Below are 26,372 nucleotides of genomic sequence, written 5' to 3' on the forward strand. Positions count from 1 at the left end.
ATCAGTATGAACATGGAAATATCTACACCGCCATCTGTATGAACATGGAAATATCTACACCGCCATCTCTATAAACGTGGAAATATCTACACCGCTATCTGAATGAACATGCAAATATCTACACAGCTATATGTATAACAATAGAAATATCTACACTGCTATCTCTATAAACATGGAAATAACTACACTGCTATCTGTATAAACATGGAAATATCTACACCGCCACCTGTATGAACATGGAAATATCTACACTGCCATCCGTACGAACATGGAAATCACTACAACGGCATCTGTATGAACATGGAAATATCTACACCGCCATCTGTATGAACATGGAAATATCTACACCGCTAACTGTAAGAACATGGAAATGCCTACACCGCTATCTGTATGAACATGGAAATATCTACACCGCTATCTGCATAAACATGGAAATACCTACAACGCTGTCTCTATAAACTTGGAAATAACTACACCACTGTCTCTATAAACATGGAAATATCTAGACCGCCATCTCTATAAACATGGAAATATCTACACCACCATCTGTATAAACATGGAAATATCTATACCGCTATCTGCATAAACATGGAAATATCTACACTGCTATGTGTATAAACATGGAAATATCTTCACCGCTATCTGTATAAACTTGGAAATAACCACCACGCTCTCTCTATAAAATTGGAAATAACTACACCACTATCTCTATAAACATGGAAATATCTAGACCGCCATCTCTATAAACATGGAAATATCTACACCACCATCTGTATAAACATGGAAATATCTATACCGCTATCTGCATAAACATGGAAATATCTACACCGCCATCTCTATGAACACGGAAATATCTACACCGCCATCTGTATGAACATGGAAATATCTACACCGCCATCTGTACGAACATGTAAATATCTACACTGCCATCTGTATGAACATGGAAATATCTACACCGCTAACTGTATGAACATGGAAATATCTACACCGACTTCTGTATGAACATGGAAATATCTACACCGTTATCTGTATGAACATGGAAATATCTACACCGCTATCTGTATCAACATGGAAATATCTACACCTCTATCTGTATGAACATGGAAATATCTACACCGCTATCTGAATGAACATGCAAATATCTACACAGCTATCTGTATAACCATAGAAATATCTACACTGCTATCTCTATAAACATGGAAATAACTACACTGCTATGTGTATAAACATGGATATATCTACACCGCCACCTGTAAGAACATGAAAATATCTACACTGCCATCCGTACGAACATGGAAATCACTACTCCGGCATCTGTATGAACATGGAAATATCTACACCGCCATCTGTATGAACATGGAAATATCTACACCGCTAACTGTAAGAACATGGAAATACCTTCACCGCTATCTGTATGAACATGGAAATATCTACACCGCTATCTGCATAAACATGGAAATACCTACAACGCTGTCTCTATAAACTTGGAAATAACTACACCACTGTCTCTATAAACATGGAAATATCCAGACCGCCATCTCTATAAACATGGAAATATCTACACCACCATCTGTATAAACATGGAAATATCTATACCGCTATCTGCATAAACATGGAAATATCTACACCGCCATCTCTATGAACATGGAAATATCTACACCGCCATCTGTACGAACATGGAAATATCTACACCGCCATCTGTATGAACATGTAAATACCTACACCGCCATGTGTATGAACATGGAATTATCTACAACGCTAATGGTATGAACATGGAAATATCTGCACCGCTATCTGTATGAACATAGAAATATCTACACCGTTATCTGTATGAACATGCAAATATCTACACCGCTATCTCTATATCAATGGAAATATCTACAATGCTATCTCTATAAACATGGAAATAACAACACTGCTATCTGTATAAACATGGAAATATCTACACCGCCATCTCTATGAACATGGAAATATCTACACCGCCATCTTTATAAACGTGGAAATATCTACACCGTTATATGTATGAATTAGGAAATATCTACACTGCTATCTGAATAAAATTGGAATTATCTACACCACTATCTCTATAAACATGGAAATATCTACACAGCTATCTGTATAAACATGGAAATATCTACACCGCTATCTGTATAAACATGGAAATATCTTCACCGCTATCTGTATAAACATGGAAATAACTACAACGATGTCTCTATAAACTTGGAAATAACTACACCACTATCTCTATACACTTGGAAATATCTACACCACCATCTGTATAAACATGGAAATACCTATACCGCTATCTGCATAAACATGGAAATATCTACACCGCCATTTCTATAAACATGGAAATATACACCGCCATCTGTACGAACATGGAAATATCTACACCACCACCTGTATGAACATGTAAATATCTACACCGCCATCTGTATGAACATGGAAATATCTACACCGCTAACTGTATGAACATGGAAATATCTACACCGACATCTGTATGAACATGGAAATATCTACACCGTTATCTGTATGAACATGGAATTATCTACACCGCTATCTGTATCAACATGGAAATATCTACACCTCTATCTGTATGAACATGGAAATATCTACACCGCTATCTGAATGAACATGCAAATATCTACACAGCTATCTGTATAACAATAGAAATATCTACACTGCTATCTCTATAAACATGGAAATAACTACACTGCTATCTGTATAAACATGGAAATATCTACAGCGCCACCTGTATGAACATGGAAATATCTACACTGCCATCCGTACGAACATGGAAATAACTACACCGCCATCTGTATGAACATGGAAATATCTACACCGCCATCTGTATGAACATGGAAATATCTACACCGCTAACTGTAAGAACATGGAAATACCTACACCGCTATCTGTGTGAACATGGAAATATCTACACCGCTATCTGTATGAACATGGAAATATCTACACCGCTATCTGTATGAACATGGAAATATCTACACCGCTATCTGTATGAACATGCAAATATCTGTACAGCTATCTGTATATAAATGGAAATATCTACACTGCTATCTCTATAAACTTGGAAATAACTACACTGCTATCTGTATAAACATGGAAATATCTACACCGCCATCTCTATGAACATGGAAATATCTACACCGCCATTTGTACGAACATGGAATTATCTACACCGCCATCTCTATGAACATGGAAATATCTACACTGCCATTTGTATGAACATGGAAATATCTACACCGCCATCTGTAAGAACATGGATATGTCTACACAGACATCTGTATGAACATAGATATATCTACACCGGCATCTGTATGAACATGGAAATATCTACAAAGCTATCTGCATGAACATGGAAATATCTACACAGCTATCTGCATATACATGGAAATATCTATACAGATGTCTCTATAAATATGGAAATAACTACAGCGCTATCTCTATAAACTTCGAAATACCTACACCGCCATCTGTATGAACATGGAAATATCTACAGCGCCATCTGTACGAACATGGACATATCTACACCGCCATCTGAATTAAGATGGAAATATCTGCACCACTATCTGTATAAACACGGAAATAACCGCACCGCTATCTGTATAAACATGGAAATATCTACACCGCTATCTGCATAAACATGGAAATATCCACACCGCTATCTGTGTAAACATGGAAATGTCTACACCGCTATTTGTTTAAACATGGAAATATCTACACCGCCATCTGTATAAACATGGAAATATCTATACCGCCATCTGCATAAACATGGAAATATCTACACCGCCATCTCTATGAACATGGAAATATCTACACCGCCATCTGTAAGAACATGGAAATATCTACACCGCCATCTGTATGAACAAGTAAGTATCTACACCGCCATCTGTATGAACATGGAATTATCTACACCGCTAACGGTATGAACATGGAAATATCTGCACCGCTATCTGTATGAACATGGAAATATCTACTCCTTTATCTGTATGAACATGGAAATATCTACAAAGCTATCTGTATGAACATGGAAATAACTACACCGCTATCTGTATGAACATGGAAATATCTACACCGCTATCAGTATGAACATGCAAATATCTACACCGCTATCTCTATATCAGTGGAAATATCCACAATGATATCTCTATAAACATGGAAATAACTACACTGCTATCTGTATAAACATGGAAATATCTACACCGCCATCTCTATGAACATGGAAATATCTACAACACCATTTGTATGAACATGGAAATATCTACACCGCCATCTGTATGAACATGGAAATATCTTCACCGCCATCTGTATGAACATGGATATATCTACACCGGCATCTGGATGAACATGGAAATATCTACACCGCTCTCAGCATGAACATGGAAATATCTACACAGCTATCTGCATATACATGGAAATATCTACACAGATTTCTCTATAAATATGGAAATAACTACAGCGCTATCTCTATAAACTTCGAAATGTCTACACCGCCATCTGAATGAACATGGAAATATCTACAACGCCATCTGTACGAACATGGACATATCTACACCGCCATCTGTATTAAGATGGAAATATCTACACCGCTATCTGTATAAACATGGAAATATCTGCCCAACTCTCTGTATAAACATGGAAATATCCGCATCGCTATCTGTATAAACATGGAAATATCTACACCGCTATCTGCATAAACATTTAAATATCCACACCGCTATCTGTGTAAACATGGAAATGTCTACACCGCTATCTGTGTAAACACGGAAATATCTACACCGCCATCTGTGTAAACATGAAAATATCTACACCGCCATCTCTATAAACATGGAAATATCTACACCGCCATCTGTATCAACATGGAAATATCTACACCGCCATCTCTATAAACGTTGAAATATCTACACCGCTATCTGTAGGAATTGGGAAATATCTACACTGCTATCTGTATAAAATTGGAATTATCTACACCACTATCTCTATAAACATGCAAATATCTACACTGCTATCTGTATAAACATGGAAATATCTACACTGCTATCTGTATAAACATGGAAATATCTTCACCGCTATCTGTATAAACTTGGAAATAACTACAACGCTGTCTCTATAAACTTGGAAATAACTACACCACTATCTCTATAAACATGGAAATATCTAGACCACCATCTCTATAAACATGGAAATATCTACACCACCATCTGTATAAACCTGGAAATATCTATACCGCTATCTGCATAAACATGGAAATATCTACACCGCCATCTCTATGAACACGGAAATATCTACACCGCCATCTGTACGAACATGGAAATATCTACACCGCCATCTGTACGAACATGTAAATATCTACACTGCCATCTGTATGAACATGGAAATATCTACACCGCTAACTGTATGAACATGGAAATATCTACACCGACTTCTGTATGAACATGGAAATATCTACACCGCTAACTGTATGAACATGGAAATATCTACACCGACTTCTGTATGAACATGGAAATATCTACACCGTTATCTGTATGAACATGGAAATATCTACACCGCTATCTGTATTAACATGGAAATATCTACACCTCTATCTGTATGAACATGGAAATATCTACACCGCTATCTGAATGAACATGCAAATATCTACACAGCTATCTGTATAACCATAGAAATATCTACTCTGCTATCTGTATAAACATGGAAATAACTACACTGCTATGTGTATAAACATGGATATATCTACACCGCCACCTGTAAGAACATGGAAATATCTACACTGCCATCCGTACGAACATGGAAATCACTACACCGGCATCTGTATGAACATGGAAATATCTACACCGCCATCTGTATGAACATGGAAAGATCTACACCGCTAACTGCAAGAACATGGAAATACCTACACCGCTATCTGTATGAACATGGAAATATTTTCACCGCTATCTGTATAAACATGGAAATATCTTTACCGATATCTGTATAAACATGGAAATATCTACAACACTGTCTCTATAAACTTGGAAATAACTACACCAATATCTCTATAAACATGGAAATATCTAGACTGCCATCCCTATAAACATGGAAATATCTACACCAACATCTGTAAAATCATGGAAATATCTATACCGCTGTCTTCATAAACATGGAAATATCTACACTGCCATCTCTATGAACATGGAAATATCTACACCGCTACCGGTATGAACATGGAAATATCTGCACCGCTATCCGTATGAACATGGAAATGTCTACACCGTTATCTGTATGAACATGGAAATATCTACACCGCTATGTGTATGAACATGGAAATATCTACACCGCTATCTGTATTAACATGGAAATATCTACACCGCTATCTGTATGAACATGCAAATATCTACACAACTATCAGCATATCAATGGAAATATCTACAATGCTATCTCTATAAACATGGAAATAACTACACTGCTATCTGCATAAACATGGAAATATCTACACCGCCATCTCTATGAACATGGAAATATCTACACCGCCATTAGTATGAACATGGAAATATCTACAACGCCATCTCTATGCACACGGAAATATCTACACCGCGATTTGTTTGAACATGGAAATATCCACACCGCTATCCATGTAAACATGGAAATGTCTACACCGCTATCAGTGTAAACACGGAAATATCTACACTGCCATCTGTGCAAACATGAAAATAACTACACCGCCATCTCTATAAACATGGAAATACCTACACCGCCATCTGTATGAATATGGAAATATCTACACCGCCATCTCTATAAATGTGGAAATATCTACACCGCTATCTGTATGAATTTGGAAATATCTACACTGCTATCTGTATAAAATAGGAATTATCTACACCACTATCTCTATAAACATGGAAATATCTACACGGCTATCTGTATAAACATGGAAATATCTACACCGCTATCTGTATAAACTTGGAAATATCTTCACCGCTATCTGTATAAACATGGAAATATCTAAAACGCTGTCTCTATAAACTTGGAAATAACTACACCACCATCTCTATAAACATGGAAATATCTTGACTGCCATCCCTATAAACATGGAAATATCTACACCACCATCTGTAAAAACATGGAAATATCTACACCGCTAACTGTATGAACATGGAAATATCTACACCGCTAACTGTATGAAGATGGAAGTATCTACACAGCTATCTGCATGAACATGGAAATATCTACACAGCTATCTGCATATACATGGAAATATCTACACAGATTTCTCTATAAATATGGAAATAACTACAGTGCTATCTCTATAAACTTGGAAATATCTACACCGCCATCTGGATGAACATGGAAATATCTACACCGCTATCTGTATGAACATGGAAATATCTTCACCGCTATCTGTATGAACATGCAAATATCTACACATCTATCTGTATATCAATGGAAATATCTACACTGCTATCTCTATAAACTTGGAAATAACTACACTGCTATCTCTATAAACATGGAAATATCTAGACCGCCATCTCTATAAACATGGAAATATGTACACCACCATCTGTATAAACATGGAAATATCTAAACCGCTATGTGCATAAACATGGAAATATCTACACCGCCATCTGTATGAACATGGAAATATCTACACGGCCATTTGTACGAACATGGAAATATCTACAGCGCCATCTGTCTGAACATGTAAATATCTACTCCGCCATCTGTATGAACATGGAAATAACTACACCGCTAACTGTATGAACATGGAAATATCTACACCGCTATCTGTATGAACATGGAAATATCTACACCGCTATCAGTATGAACATGGAAATATCTACACCGCCATCTGTATGAACATGGAAATATCTACACCGCCATCTCTATAAACGTGGAAATATCTACACCGCTATCTGAATGAACATGCAAATATCTACACAGCTATATGTATAACAATAGAAATATCTACACTGCTATCTCTATAAACATGGAAATAACTACACTGCTATCTGTATAAACATGGAAATATCTACACCGCCACCTGTATGAACATGGAAATATCTACACTGCCATCCGTACGAACATGGAAATCACTACAACGGCATCTGTATGAACATGGAAATATCTACACCGCCATCTGTATGAACATGGAAATATCTACACCGCTAACTGTAAGAACATGGAAATGCCTACACCGCTATCTGTATGAACATGGAAATATCTACACCGCTATCTGCATAAACATGGAAATACCTACAACGCTGTCTCTATAAACTTGGAAATAACTACACCACTGTCTCTATAAACATGGAAATATCTAGACCGCCATCTCTATAAACATGGAAATATCTACACCACCATCTGTATAAACATGGAAATATCTATACCGCTATCTGCATAAACATGGAAATATCTACACTGCTATGTGTATAAACATGGAAATATCTTCACCGCTATCTGTATAAACTTGGAAATAACCACCACGCTCTCTCTATAAAATTGGAAATAACTACACCACTATCTCTATAAACATGGAAATATCTAGACCGCCATCTCTATAAACATGGAAATATCTACACCACCATCTGTATAAACATGGAAATATCTATACCGCTATCTGCATAAACATGGAAATATCTACACCGCCATCTCTATGAACACGGAAATATCTACACCGCCATCTGTATGAACATGGAAATATCTACACCGCCATCTGTACGAACATGTAAATATCTACACTGCCATCTGTATGAACATGGAAATATCTACACCGCTAACTGTATGAACATGGAAATATCTACACCGACTTCTGTATGAACATGGAAATATCTACACCGTTATCTGTATGAACATGGAAATATCTACACCGCTATCTGTATCAACATGGAAATATCTACACCTCTATCTGTATGAACATGGAAATATCTACACCGCTATCTGAATGAACATGCAAATATCTACACAGCTATCTGTATAACCATAGAAATATCTACACTGCTATCTCTATAAACATGGAAATAACTACACTGCTATGTGTATAAACATGGATATATCTACACCGCCACCTGTAAGAACATGAAAATATCTACACTGCCATCCGTACGAACATGGAAATCACTACTCCGGCATCTGTATGAACATGGAAATATCTACACCGCCATCTGTATGAACATGGAAATATCTACACCGCTAACTGTAAGAACATGGAAATACCTACACCGCTATCTGTATGAACATGGAAATATCTACACCGCTATCTGCATAAACATGGAAATACCTACAACGCTGTCTCTATAAACTTGGAAATAACTACACCACTGTCTCTATAAACATGGAAATATCTAGACCGCCATCTCTATAAACATGGAAATATCTACACCACCATCTGTATAAACATGGAAATATCTATACCGCTATCTGCATAAACATGGAAATATCTACACCGCCATCTCTATGAACATGGAAATATCTACACCGCCATCTGTACGAACATGGAAATATCTACACCGCCATCTGTATGAACATGTAAATACCTACACCGCCATGTGTATGAACATGGAATTATCTACAACGCTAATGGTATGAACATGGAAATATCTGCACCGCTATCTGTATGAACATAGAAATATCTACACCGTTATCTGTATGAACATGCAAATATCTACACCGCTATCTCTATATCAATGGAAATATCTACAATGCTATCTCTATAAACATGGAAATAACAACACTGCTATCTGTATAAACATGGAAATATCTACACCGCCATCTCTATGAACATGGAAATATCTACACCGCCATCTTTATAAACGTGGAAATATCTACACCGTTATATGTATGAATTAGGAAATATCTACACTGCTATCTGAATAAAATTGGAATTATCTACACCACTATCTCTATAAACATGGAAATATCTACACAGCTATCTGTATAAACATGGAAATATCTACACCGCTATCTGTATAAACATGGAAATATCTTCACCGCTATCTGTATAAACATGGAAATAACTACAACGATGTCTCTATAAACTTGGAAATAACTACACCACTATCTCTATACACTTGGAAATATCTACACCACCATCTGTATAAACATGGAAATACCTATACCGCTATCTGCATAAACATGGAAATATCTACACCGCCATTTCTATAAACATGGAAATATACACCGCCATCTGTACGAACATGGAAATATCTACACCACCACCTGTATGAACATGTAAATATCTACACCGCCATCTGTATGAACATGGAAATATCTACACCGCTAACTGTATGAACATGGAAATATCTACACCGACATCTGTATGAACATGGAAATATCTACACCGTTATCTGTATGAACATGGAATTATCTACACCGCTATCTGTATCAACATGGAAATATCTACACCTCTATCTGTATGAACATGGAAATATCTACACCGCTATCTGAATGAACATGCAAATATCTACACAGCTATCTGTATAACAATAGAAATATCTACACTGCTATCTCTATAAACATGGAAATAACTACACTGCTATCTGTATAAACATGGAAATATCTACAGCGCCACCTGTATGAACATGGAAATATCTACACTGCCATCCGTACGAACATGGAAATAACTACACCGCCATCTGTATGAACATGGAAATATCTACACCGCCATCTGTATGAACATGGAAATATCTACACCGCTAACTGTAAGAACATGGAAATACCTACACCGCTATCTGTGTGAACATGGAAATATCTACACCGCTATCTGTATGAACATGGAAATATCTACACCGCTATCTGTATGAACATGGAAATATCTACACCGCTATCTGTATGAACATGCAAATATCTGTACAGCTATCTGTATATAAATGGAAATATCTACACTGCTATCTCTATAAACTTGGAAATAACTACACTGCTATCTGTATAAACATGGAAATATCTACACCGCCATCTCTATGAACATGGAAATATCTACACCGCCATTTGTACGAACATGGAATTATCTACACCGCCATCTCTATGAACATGGAAATATCTACACTGCCATTTGTATGAACATGGAAATATCTACACCGCCATCTGTAAGAACATGGATATGTCTACACAGACATCTGTATGAACATAGATATATCTACACCGGCATCTGTATGAACATGGAAATATCTACAAAGCTATCTGCATGAACATGGAAATATCTACACAGCTATCTGCATATACATGGAAATATCTATACAGATGTCTCTATAAATATGGAAATAACTACAGCGCTATCTCTATAAACTTCGAAATACCTACACCGCCATCTGTATGAACATGGAAATATCTACAGCGCCATCTGTACGAACATGGACATATCTACACCGCCATCTGAATTAAGATGGAAATATCTGCACCACTATCTGTATAAACACGGAAATAACCGCACCGCTATCTGTATAAACATGGAAATATCTACACCGCTATCTGCATAAACATGGAAATATCCACACCGCTATCTGTGTAAACATGGAAATGTCTACACCGCTATTTGTTTAAACATGGAAATATCTACACCGCCATCTGTATAAACATGGAAATATCTATACCGCCATCTGCATAAACATGGAAATATCTACACCGCCATCTCTATGAACATGGAAATATCTACACCGCCATCTGTACGAACATGGAAATATCTACACCGCCATCTGTATGAACAAGTAAGTATCTACACCGCCATCTGTATGAACATGGAATTATCTACACCGCTAACGGTATGAACATGGAAATATCTGCACCGCTATCTGTATGAACATGGAAATATCTACTCCTTTATCTGTATGAACATGGAAATATCTACAAAGCTATCTGTATGAACATGGAAATAACTACACCGCTATCTGTATGAACATGGAAATATCTACACCGCTATCAGTATGAACATGCAAATATCTACACCGCTATCTCTATATCAGTGGAAATATCCACAATGATATCTCTATAAACATGGAAATAACTACACTGCTATCTGTATAAACATGGAAATATCTACACCGCCATCTCTATGAACATGGAAATATCTACAACACCATTTGTATGAACATGGAAATATCTACACCGCCATCTGTATGAACATGGAAATATCTTCACCGCCATCTGTATGAACATGGATATATCTACACCGGCATCTGGATGAACATGGAAATATCTACACCGCTCTCAGCATGAACATGGAAATATCTACACAGCTATCTGCATATACATGGAAATATCTACACAGATTTCTCTATAAATATGGAAATAACTACAGCGCTATCTCTATAAACTTCGAAATGTCTACACCGCCATCTGAATGAACATGGAAATATCTACAACGCCATCTGTACGAACATGGACATATCTACACCGCCATCTGTATTAAGATGGAAATATCTACACCGCTATCTGTATAAACATGGAAATATCTGCCCAACTCTCTGTATAAACATGGAAATATCCGCATCGCTATCTGTATAAACATGGAAATATCTACACCGCTATCTGCATAAACATTTAAATATCCACACCGCTATCTGTGTAAACATGGAAATGTCTACACCGCTATCTGTGTAAACACGGAAATATCTACACCGCCATCTGTGTAAACATGAAAATATCTACACCGCCATCTCTATAAACATGGAAATATCTACACCGCCATCTGTATCAACATGGAAATATCTACACCGCCATCTCTATAAACGTTGAAATATCTACACCGCTATCTGTAGGAATTGGGAAATATCTACACTGCTATCTGTATAAAATTGGAATTATCTACACCACTATCTCTATAAACATGCAAATATCTACACTGCTATCTGTATAAACATGGAAATATCTACACTGCTATCTGTATAAACATGGAAATATCTTCACCGCTATCTGTATAAACTTGGAAATAACTACAACGCTGTCTCTATAAACTTGGAAATAACTACACCACTATCTCTATAAACATGGAAATATCTAGACCACCATCTCTATAAACATGGAAATATCTACACCACCATCTGTATAAACATGGAAATATCTATACCGCTATCTGCATAAACATGGAAATATCTACACCGCCATCTCTATGAACACGGAAATATCTACACCGCCATCTGTACGAACATGGAAATATCTACACCGCCATCTGTACGAACATGTAAATATCTACACTGCCATCTGTATGAACATGGAAATATCTACACCGCTAACTGTATGAACATGGAAATATCTACACCGACTTCTGTATGAACATGGAAATATCTACACCGCTAACTGTATGAACATGGAAATATCTACACCGACTTCTGTATGAACATGGAAATATCTACACCGTTATCTGTATGAACATGGAAATATCTACACCGCTATCTGTATTAACATGGAAATATCTACACCTCTATCTGTATGAACATGGAAATATCTACACCGCTATCTGAATGAACATGCAAATATCTACACAGCTATCTGTATAACCATAGAAATATCTACTCTGCTATCTGTATAAACATGGAAATAACTACACTGCTATGTGTATAAACATGGATATATCTACACCGCCACCTGTAAGAACATGGAAATATCTACACTGCCATCCGTACGAACATGGAAATCACTACACCGGCATCTGTATGAACATGGAAATATCTACACCGCCATCTGTATGAACATGGAAAGATCTACACCGCTAACTGTAAGAACATGGAAATACCTACACCGCTATCTGTATGAACATGGAAATATTTTCACCGCTATCTGTATAAACATGGAAATATCTTCACCGATATCTGTATAAACATGGAAATATCTACAACACTGTCTCTATAAACTTGGAAATAACTACACCAATATCTCTATAAACATGGAAATATCTAGACTGCCATCCCTATAAACATGGAAATATCTACACCAACATCTGTAAAATCATGGAAATATCTATACCGCTGTCTTCATAAACATGGAAATATCTACACTGCCATCTCTATGAACATGGAAATATCTACACCGCTACCGGTATGAACATGGAAATATCTGCACCGCTATCCGTATGAACATGGAAATGTCTACACCGTTATCTGTATGAACATGGAAATATCTACACCGCTATGTGTATGAACATGGAAATATCTACACCGCTATCTGTATTAACATGGAAATATCTACACCGCTATCTGTATGAACATGCAAATATCTACACAACTATCAGCATATCAATGGAAATATCTACAATGCTATCTCTATAAACATGGAAATAACTACACTGCTATCTGCATAAACATGGAAATATCTACACCGCCATCTCTATGAACATGGAAATATCTACACCGCCATTAGTATGAACATGGAAATATCTACAACGCCATCTCTATGCACACGGAAATATCTACACCGCGATTTGTTTGAACATGGAAATATCCACACCGCTATCCATGTAAACATGGAAATGTCTACACCGCTATCAGTGTAAACACGGAAATATCTACACTGCCATCTGTGCAAACATGAAAATAACTACACCGCCATCTCTATAAACATGGAAATACCTACACCGCCATCTGTATGAATATGGAAATATCTACACCGCCATCTCTATAAATGTGGAAATATCTACACCGCTATCTGTATGAATTTGGAAATATCTACACTGCTATCTGTATAAAATAGGAATTATCTACACCACTATCTCTATAAACATGGAAATATCTACACGGCTATCTGCATAAACATGGAAATATCTACACCGCTATCTGTATAAACTTGGAAATATCTTCACCGCTATCTGTATAAACATGGAAATATCTAAAACGCTGTCTCTATAAACTTGGAAATAACTACACCACCATCTCTATAAACATGGAAATATCTTGACTGCCATCCCTATAAACATGGAAATATCTACACCACCATCTGTAAAAACATGGAAATATCTACACCGCTAACTGTATGAACATGGAAATATCTACACCGCTAACTGTATGAAGATGGAAGTATCTACACAGCTATCTGCATGAACATGGAAATATCTACACAGCTATCTGCATATACATGGAAATATCTACACAGATTTCTCTATAAATATGGAAATAACTACAGTGCTATCTCTATAAACTTGGAAATATCTACACCGCCATCTGGATGAACATGGAAATATCTACACCGCTATCTGTATGAACATGGAAATATCTTCACCGCTATCTGTATGAACATGCAAATATCTACACATCTATCTGTATATCAATGGAAATATCTACACTGCTATCTCTATAAACTTGGAAATAACTACACTGCTATCTCTATAAACATGGAAATATCTAGACCGCCATCTCTATAAACATGGAAATATGTACACCACCATCTGTATAAACATGGAAATATCTAAACCGCTATGTGCATAAACATGGAAATATCTACACCGCCATCTGTATGAACATGGAAATATCTACACGGCCATTTGTACGAACATGGAAATATCTACAGCGCCATCTGTCTGAACATGTAAATATCTACTCCGCCATCTGTATGAACATGGAAATAACTACACCGCTAACTGTATGAACATGGAAATATCTACACCGCTATCTGTATGAACATGGAAATATCTACACCGCTATCAGTATGAACATGGAAATATCTACACCGCCATCTGTATGAACATGGAAATATCTACACCGCCATCTCTATAAACGTGGAAATATCTACACCGCTATCTGAATGAACATGCAAATATCTACACAGCTATATGTATAACAATAGAAATATCTACACTGCTATCTCTATAAACATGGAAATAACTACACTGCTATCTGTATAAACATGGAAATATCTACACCGCCACCTGTATGAACATGGAAATATCTACACTGCCATCCGTACGAACATGGAAATCACTACAACGGCATCTGTATGAACATGGAAATATCTACACCGCCATCTGTATGAACATGGAAATATCTACACCGCTAACTGTAAGAACATGGAAATGCCTACACCGCTATCTGTATGAACATGGAAATATCTACACCGCTATCTGCATAAACATGGAAATACCTACAACGCTGTCTCTATAAACTTGGAAATAACTACACCACTGTCTCTATAAACATGGAAATATCTAGACCGCCATCTCTATAAACATGGAAATATCTACACCACCATCTGTATAAACATGGAAATATCTATACCGCTATCTGCATAAACATGGAAATATCTACACTGCTATGTGTATAAACATGGAAATATCTTCACCGCTATCTGTATAAACTTGGAAATAACCACCACGCTCTCTCTATAAAATTGGAAATAACTACACCACTATCTCTATAAACATGGAAATATCTAGACCGCCATCTCTATAAACATGGAAATATCTACACCACCATCTGTATAAACATGGAAATATCTATACCGCTATCTGCATAAACATGGAAATATCTACACCGCCATCTCTATGAACACGGAAATATCTACACCGCCATCTGTATGAACATGGAAATATCTACACCGCCATCTGTACGAACATGTAAATATCTACACTGCCATCTGTATGAACATGGAAATATCTACACCGCTAACTGTATGAACATGGAAATATCTACACCGACTTCTGTATGAACATGGAAATATCTACACCGTTATCTGTATGAACATGGAAATATCTACACCGCTATCTGTATCAACATGGAAATATCTACACCGCCATCTGTATGAACATGTAAATAACTACACCGCCATGTGTATGAACATGGAATTATCTACAACGCTAATGGTATGAACATGGAAATATCTGCACCGCTATCTGTATGAACATGGAAATATCTACACCATTATCTGTATGAACATGGAAATATCTACACCGCTATCTGTATGAACATGCAAATATCTACACCGCTATCTCTATATCAATGGAAATATCTACAATGCTATCTCTATAAACATGGAAATAACTACACTGCTATCTGTATAAACATGGAAATATCTACACCGCCATCTCTATGAACATGGAAATATCTACACCGCCATTTGTATGAACATGGAAATATCTACACCGCCATCTCTATGAACATTGAAATATATACACCGCCATCTGTATGAACATGGAAATATCTACACCGCCATTTGTATGAACATGGAAATATCTTCACCGCCATCTGTATGAACATGGATATATCTACACCGGCATCTGGATGAACATGGAAATATCTACACCGCTATCAGCATGAACATGGAAATATCTACACAGCTATCTGCATATACATGGAAATATCTACACAGATTTCTCTATAAATATGGAAATAACTACAGCGCTATCACTATAAACTTCGAAATGTCTACACCGCCTTCTGTATGAACATGGAAATATGTACAACGCCATCTGTACGAACATGGACATATCTACACCGCCATCTGTGTTAAGATGGAAATATCTACCCCGCTATCTGAATAAACATGGAAATATCTGCCCAACTATCTGTATAAACGTGGAAATATCCCCACCGCTACCTGTATAAACATGGAAATATCTACACCGCTATCTGTATAAACATGGAAATAACTACAATGATGTCTCTATAAACTTGGAAATAACTACACCACTATCTCTATAAACTTGGAAATATCTACACCACCATCTGTATAAACATGGAAATATCTATACCGCTATCTGCATAAACATGGAAATATCTACACCGCCATTTCTATAAACATGGAAATATCTACACAGCCATCTGTACGAACATGGAAATATCTACACCACCACCTGTATGAACATGTAAATATCTACACCGCCATCAGTATGGACATGGAAATATCTACACCGCTAACTGTATGAACATGGAAATATCTACACCGACATCTGCAAGAACATGGAAATATCTACACCGTTTTCTGTATGAACATGGAAATATCTACACCGCTATCTGTATCAACATGGAAATATCTACACCTCTATCTGTATGAACATGGAAATATCTACACCGCTATCTGTATGAACATGCAAATATCTACACAGCTATCTGTATAACAATAGAAATATCTACACTGCTATCTCTATAAACATGGAAATAACTACACTGCTATCTGTATAAACATGGAAATATCTACACCGCCACCTGTATGAACATGGAAATATCTACACTGCCATCCGTACGAACATGGAAATAACTACACCGCCATCTGTATGAACATGGAAATATCTACACCGCCATCTGTATGAACATGGAAATATCTACACCGCTAACTGTAAGAACATGGAAATACCTACACCGCTATCTGTGTGAACATGGAAATATCTACACCGCTATCTGTATGAACATGGAAATATCTACACCGCTATCTGTATGAACATGGAAATATCTACACCGCTATGTGTATGAACATGCAAATATCTATACAGCTATCTGTATATAAATGGAAATATCTACACTGCTATCTGTATAAACTTGGAAATAACTACACTGCTATCTGTATAAACATGGAAATATCTACACCGCCATCTCTATGAACATGGAAATATCTACACCGCCATTTGTACGAACATGGAATTATCTACACCGCCATCTCTATGAACATGGAAATATCTACACTGCCATTTGTATGAACATGGAAATATCTACACCGCCATCTGTAAGAACATGGAAATGTCTACACAGACATCTGTATGAACATGGATATATCTAAACCGGCATCTGTATGAACATGGAAATATCTACAAAGCTATCTGCATGAACATGGAAGTATCTACACAGCTATCTGCATATACATGGAAATATCTACACCGCCATCTGTATGAATATGGAAATATCTACAATGCTATCTGTATGAACATGGAAATATCTACACTGCCACCTGTATGAACATGGAAATATCTACACTGCCATACGTACGAACATGGAAATATCTACACCGCCATCTGTATGAACATGGAAATATCTACACCGCCTTCGTATGAACATGGAAATATCTACACCGCTAACTGTATGAACATGGAAATATCTACACCACTATCTGTATGAACAAGGAAATATCTACACCGCAATCTGTATGAACATGGAAATATCTACACCGCTATCTGTATGAACATGGAAATATCTACACCGCTATCTGCATATACATGGAAATATCTACACAGCTATCTGTATATCAATGAAAATATCTACACTGCTATCTCTATAAACATGGAAATAACTACACTGCTATCTGTATAAACATGGAAATATCTACACCGCCATCTCTATGAACATGGAAATATCTACACCGCCATTTGTATGAACATGGACATATAAACACCGCCATCTCTATGAACATGGAAATATCTACACCGCCATTTGTATGAACATGGAAATATCTACACCGCCATCTGTATGAACATGGAAATATCTACACCGCCATCTCTATAAACGTGGAAATATCTACACCGCTATCTGTATGAACTTGGAAATATCCACACAGCTCTCGGTATAAAATTGAAATTATCTACACCACTATCTCTATAATCATGGAAATATCTACACCGCTATCTGTATAAACATGGAAATATGTTCACTGCTATCTGTATAACCATGGAAATATCTACAACGCTGTCTCTATAAACTTGGAAATAACTACACCACTATCTCTGTAAACATGGAGATATCTAGCCCGCCATCTCTATGAACACGGAAATATCTACATCGACATTTGTGTGAACATGGAAATATCTACACCGCCATCTCTATGAACATGGAAATATCTACACAGCCATTTGTATGAACATGGAAATAACTACACCACCATCTGTATGAACATGGAAATATCTACACCGCCATCTCTATAAACGTGGAAATATCTACACCGCTATCTGTATGAACTTGGAAGTATCCACTGTGGTCTCGGTATAAAATTGAAATTATCTACACCACTATCTCTATAAACATGTAAATATCTACACCGCTATCTGTATAAACATGGAAATATCTACACTGCTATCTCTATAAACATGGAAATATCTACACCGCCATCTGTATGAACATGTAAATATCTACACCTCCATCTGTATGAACACGGAAATATCTACACCGCTAACTGTATGAACATGCAAATATCTACACCGCTATCTGTATGAACATGGAAATATCTACACCGCTATCTGTATGAACATGCAAATATCTACACAGCTATATATATATCAATGGAAATATCTACACTGCTATCTCTATAAACATGTAAATAACTACACTGCTATCTGTATAATCATGGAAATATCTACACCGCCACCTGTATGAACATGGAAATATCTACACTGCCATCCGTACGAACTTGGAAATATCTACACCGCAATCTGTATGTACATGTAAATATCTACACCGCCATCTGTATGATCATGGAAATATCTACACCGCTATCTGTATAAACATGGAAATATCTGCCCAACTATCAGTATAAACATGGAAATATCCGCACCGCTATCTGTATAAACATGGAAATATCTACACAGCTATCTGCATAAACATGGAAATATCCACACCGCTATCCGTGTAAACATGGAAATGTCTACACCGCTATCTGTGTAAACACGAAAATATCTACACCGCCAGCTGTGTAAACATGAAAATATCTACACCGCCATCTCTATAAACATGGGAATATTTACACCGCCATCTGTATGAACATGGAAATATCTACACTGCCATCCGTACGAACATGGAAATATCTACACCGCCATATGTATGAACATGTAAATATCTGCACCGCCATCTGTATGAATATGGAAATACCTACACCGCTAACTGTATGAACATGGAAATAACTACACTGCTATCTGTATGAACATGGAAATATCTACACCGCTAACTGTATGAACATGGCAATATCTGCACCGCAATCTGTACGAACATGGACATATCTACACCGCCATCTGTATTAAGATGGAAATATCTACACCGCTATCTGTATAAACATGGAAATATCTGCACCACTATCTGTATAAACATGGAAATATCCGCACCGCTATCTGTATAAACATGGAAATATCTACACCGCTATCTGCATAAACATGGAAATATCCACACCGCTATCTGTGTAAACATGGAAATGTCTACACCGCTATCTGTGTAAACATGGAAATATCTACACCGCCATCTGTGTAAACATGAAAATATCTACACCGCCATCTCTATAAACATGGAAATATCTACACTGCCATCTGTATGAACATGGAAATATCTACACCGCCATCTCTATTAACGTGGAAATATCTACAACGCTATCTGTATGAACTTAGAAATATCTACACTGCTATCTGTATAAAATTGGAATTATCTACACCACTATCTCTATAAACATGGAAATATCTACACCGCTATCTGTATAAACATGGAAATATCTACACCGCTATCTGTATAAACATGGAAATATCTTCACCGCTATCTCTATAAACATGGAAATATCTACACCGCCATCTCTATAAACATGGAAATATCTACATTGCCATCTGTATGAACATGGAAATATCTACACCGCCATCTCTATTAACGTAGAAATATCTACAACGCTATCTGTATGAACTTAGAAATATCTACACTGCTATCTGTGTAAAATTGGAATTATCTACACCACTATCTCTATAAACATGGAAATATCTACACCGCTATCAGTATGAACATGCAAATATCTACACCGCTATCTCTATATCAGTGGAAATATCCACAATGCTATCTCTATAAACATGGAAATAACTACACTGCTATCTCTACAAACATGGAAATATCTACACCGCTATCTGTATAAACATGGAAATATCTTCACCGCTATCTGTATAAACATGGAAATACCTACAACGCTGTCTCTATAAACTTGGAAATAACTACACCACTATCTCTATAAACATGGAAATATCTAGACCGCCATCTCTATAAACATGGAAATATCTACACCACCATCTGTATAAACATGGAAATATCTATACCGCCATCTGCATAAACATGGAAATATCTACACCGCCATCTCTATGAACATGGAAATATCTACACCGCCATCTGTACGAACATGGAAATATCTACACCGCCATCTGTATGAACATGTAAATATCTACACCGCCATCTGTATGAACATGGAATTATCTACACCGCTAACGGTATGAACATGGAAATATCTGCACCGCTATCTGTATGAACATGGAAATATCTACACCGTTATCTGTATGAACATGGAAATACCTACACCGCTATCTGTATGAACATGGAAATATCTACACCGCTATCTGTATGAACATGGAAATATCTACACCACTATCTGTATGAACATGCAAATATCTACACCGCTATCTCTATATCAGTGGAAATATCCACAATGCTATCTCTATAAACATGGAAATAACTACACTGCTATCTGTATAAACATGGAAATATCTACACCACCATCTCTATGAACATGGAAATATCTACAACACCATTTGTATGAACATGGAAATATCTACACCGCCATCTGTATGAACATGGAAATATCTTCACCGCCATCTGTATGAACATGGATATATCTACACCAGCATCTCGATGAACATGGAAATATCTACAACGCTCTCAGCATGAACATGGAAATATCTACACAGCTATCTGCATATACATGGAAATATCTACACAGATTTCTCTATAAATATGGAAATAACTACAGCGCTATCTCTATAAACTTCGAAATGTCTACACCGCCGTCTGAATGAACATGGAAATATCTACAACGCCATCTGTACGAACATGGACATATCTACACCGACATCTGTATTAAGATGGAAATATCTACACCGCTATCTGTATAAACATGGATATATCTGCCCAACTCTCTGTATAAACATGGAAATATCCACATCGCTATCTGTATAAACATGGAAATATCTACACCGCTATCTGCATAAACATTTAAATATCCACACCGCTATCTGTGTAAACATGGAAATGTCTACACCGCTATCTGTGTAAACACGGAAATATCTACACCGCCATCTGTGTAAACATGAAAATATCTACACCGCCATCTCTATAAACATGGAAATATCTACACCGCCATCTGTATGAACATGGAAATATCTACACCGCCATCTCTATAAACGTGGAAATATCTACACCGCTATCTGTAGGAATTAGGAAATATCTACACTGCTATCTGTATAAAATTGGAATTATCTACACCACTATCTCTATAAACATGGAAATATCTACACTGCTATCTGTATAAACATGGAAATATCTACACTGCTATGTGTATAAACATGGAAATATCTTCACCGCTATCTGTATAAACTTGGAAATAACCACCACGCTCTCTCTATAAAATTGGAAATAACTACACCACTATCTCTATAAACATGGAAATATCTAGACCGCCATCTCTATAAACATGGAAATATCTACACCACCATCTGTATAAACATGGAAATATCTATACCGCTATCTGCATAAACATGGAAATATCTACACCGCCATCTCTATGAACACGGAAATATCTACACCGCCATCTGTATGAACATGGAAATATCTACACCGCCATCTGTACGAACATGGAAATATCTACACCGCCATCTGTAAGAACATGGATATGTCTACACAGACATCTGTATGAACATAGATATATCTACACCGGCATCTGTATGAACATGGAAATATCTACAAAGCTATCTGCATGAACATGGAAATATCTACACAGCTATCTGCATATACATGTAAATATCTATACAGATATCTCTATAAATATGGAAATAACTACAGCGCTATCTCTATAAACTTCGAAATACCTACACCGCCATCTGTATGAACATGGAAATATCTACAGCGCCATCTGTACGAACATGGACATATCTACACCGCCATCTGAATTAAGATGGAAATATCTGCACCACTATCTGTATAAACACGGAAATAACCGCACCGCTATCTGTATAAACATGGAAATATCTACACCGCTATCTGCATAAACATGGAAATATCCACACCGCTATCTGTGTAAACATGGAAATGTCTACACCGCTATTTGTTTAAACATGGAAATATCTACACCGCCATCTGTATAAACATGGAAATATCTATACCGCCATCTGCATAAACATGGAAATATCTACACCGCCATCTCTATGAACATGGAAATATCTACACCGCCATCTGTACGAACATGGAAATATCTACACCGCCATCTGTATGAACAAGTAAGTATCTACACCGCCATCTGTATGAACATGGAATTATCTACACCGCTAACGGTATGAACATGGAAATATCTGCACCGCTATCTGTATGAACATGGAAATATCTACTCCTTTATCTGTATGAACATGGAAATATCTACAAAGCTATCTGTATGAACATGGAAATAACTACACCGCTATCTGTATGAACATGGAAATATCTACACCGCTATCAGTATGAACATGCAAATATCTACACCGCTATCTCTATATCAGTGGAAATATCCACAATGATATCTCTATAAACATGGAAATAACTACACTGCTATCTTTATAAACATGGAAATATCTACACCGCCATCTCTATGAACATGGAAATATCTACAACACCATTTGTATGAACATGGAAATATCTACACCGCCATCTGTATGAACATGGAAATATCTTCACCGCCATCTGTATGAACATGGATATATCTACACCGGCATCTGGATGAACATGGAAATATCTACAACGCTCTCAGCATGAACATGGAAATATCTACACAGCTATCTGCATATACATGGAAATATCTACACAGATTTCTCTATAAATATGGAAATAACTACAGCGCTATCTCTATAAACTTCGAAATGTCTACACCGCCATCTGAATGAACATGGAAATATCTACAACGCCATCTGTACGAACATGGACATATCTACACCGCCATCTGTATTAAGATGGAAATATCTACACCGCTATCTGTATAAACATGGAAATATCTGCCCAACTCTCTGTATAAACATGGAAATATCCGCATCGCTATCTGTATAAACATGGAAATATCTACACCGCTATCTGCATAAACATTTAAATATCCACACCGCTATCTGTGTAAACATGGAAATGTCTACACCGCTATCTGTGTAAACACGGAAATATCTACACCGCCATCTGTGTAAACATGAAAATATCTACACCGCCATCTCTATAAACATGGAAATATCTACACCGCCATCTGTATCAACATGGAAATATCTACACCGCCATCTCTATAAACGTTGAAATATCTACACCGCTATCTGTAGGAATTGGGAAATATCTACACTGCTATCTGTATAAAATTGGAATTATCTACACCACTATCTCTATAAACATGCAAATATCTACACTGCTATCTGTATAAACATGGAAATATCTACACTGCTATCTGTATAAACATGGAAATATCTTCACCGCTATCTGTATAAACTTGGAAATAACTACAACGCTGTCTCTATAAACTTGGAAATAACTACACCACTATCTCTATAAACATGGAAATATCTAGACCACCATCTCTATAAACATGGAAATATCTACACCACCATCTGTATAAACATGGAAATATCTATACCGCTATCTGCATAAACATGGAAATATCTACACCGCCATCTCTATGAACACGGAAATATCTACACCGCCATCTGTACGAACATGGAAATATCTACACCGCCATCTGTACGACCATGTAAATATCTACACTGCCATCTGTATGAACATGGAAATATCTACACCGCTAACTGTATGAACATGGAAATATCTACACCGACTTCTGTATGAACATGGAAATATCTACACCGCTAACTGTATGAACATGGAAATATCTACACCGACTTCTGTATGAACATGGAAATATCTACACCGTTATCTGTATGAACATGGAAATATCTACACCGCTATCTGTATTAACATGGAAATATCTACACCTCTATCTGTATGAACATGGAAATATCTACACCGCTATCTGAATGAACATGCAAATATCTACACAGCTATCTGTATAACCATAGAAATATCTACTCTGCTATCTGTATAAACATGGAAATAACTACACTGCTATGTGTATAAACATGGATATATCTACACCGCCACCTGTAAGAACATGGAAATATCTACACTGCCATCCGTACGAACATGGAAATCACTACACCGGCATCTGTATGAACATGGAAATATATACACCGCCATCTGTATGAACATGGAAAGATCTACACCGCTAACTGTAAGAACATGGAAATACCTACACCGATATCTGTATGAACATGGAAATATTTTCACCGCTATCTGTATAAACATGGAAATATCTTCACCGATATCTGTATAAACATGGAAATATCTACAACACTGTCTCTATAAACTTGGAAATAACTACACCAATATCTCTATAAACATGGAAATATCTAGACTGCCATCCCTATA

This window comes from Gorilla gorilla, chromosome 11 (genome assembly GCF_029281585.2).
Source record: "Gorilla gorilla gorilla isolate KB3781 chromosome 11, NHGRI_mGorGor1-v2.1_pri, whole genome shotgun sequence".
Classification (NCBI taxonomy): Eukaryota; Metazoa; Chordata; class Mammalia; order Primates; family Hominidae; genus Gorilla; species Gorilla gorilla.